We start from the raw sequence: 936 nt of genomic DNA on the forward strand, positions 1-936 counted from the left end.
GTGGTCTTTATTATTCCATTTGATGGAGATATAGTAATATCTCTGATAGCCAGAATCATCGATCCCTGGAATTCTCCAATAGCCAGAAAAAAAGATTTGAGCCTTCCAAGAAATCCTTGGGGAAAAAAAATCCACTCCGGGCATGGGAACGAATTTCCAAGAGATTGCATTATGTTTCCGTCACGGGAGTGCGTACCCGGCGCGTGGGTGGGTAGACTCGGAGTACAGTACTTATGAGCTACGATTGGCCACTACTGTTATATGACTGCATGGGATACCTATGATTGGCTGATGTATCTCAGAGCCTATCTCCTAAAATTCTTGCATCATGACACTCTTAGTTCACTGTCTACTGCCATTGTACAAGCTTGTTCGCTCGCTCATTGCTGTTTTCGCATACGATCTGTGTTGTGCAGTACCGTATATTACTGTAATTGTACCAGCATATCATCAGCCAAGAATACTGTTAAAGTATTTGAGATGTAAAAAAGTGATTACAGTTACAGTTAACCCTGAATAACTCAGCATATGATAATTCAGAAGTTTATATAACTCGGGACATTTATATGAATTTATTTTAAAATAACTCGGAAAAACTGAGTTATATAAAATCTTGGAAAATCTCAGAATATTTAGTATCCCTCTCATTTGGGAATTCACTTAGCCACACAAAATTATTAGTGAACCTTTATTCAAGATTCACAATCGAAATTCAACTCTCCTCGAGGCTGTTAGAAATTTTTTGACTTGACCTTTGGCAGAAGTGCAGCTCCCACACACTCAGTGGTTAGTCAGTTCTCGCATGTGTGCTGCACTGTCCTCCCTCTTCCTCTCTACCCAGCACATGGATGCGGGAAAGGAGGGTGCTGTAGTACCCCAATATTTTGGGTGTAAAGTGCTGTACATTGCACCACAGAGTATCTAGGACACCAGAAT

Source organism: Homarus americanus, unplaced genomic scaffold (genome assembly GCF_018991925.1).
Source record: "Homarus americanus isolate GMGI-L3 unplaced genomic scaffold, GMGI_Hamer_2.0 scaffold39155, whole genome shotgun sequence".
Lineage (NCBI taxonomy): Eukaryota > Metazoa > Arthropoda > Malacostraca > Decapoda > Nephropidae > Homarus > Homarus americanus.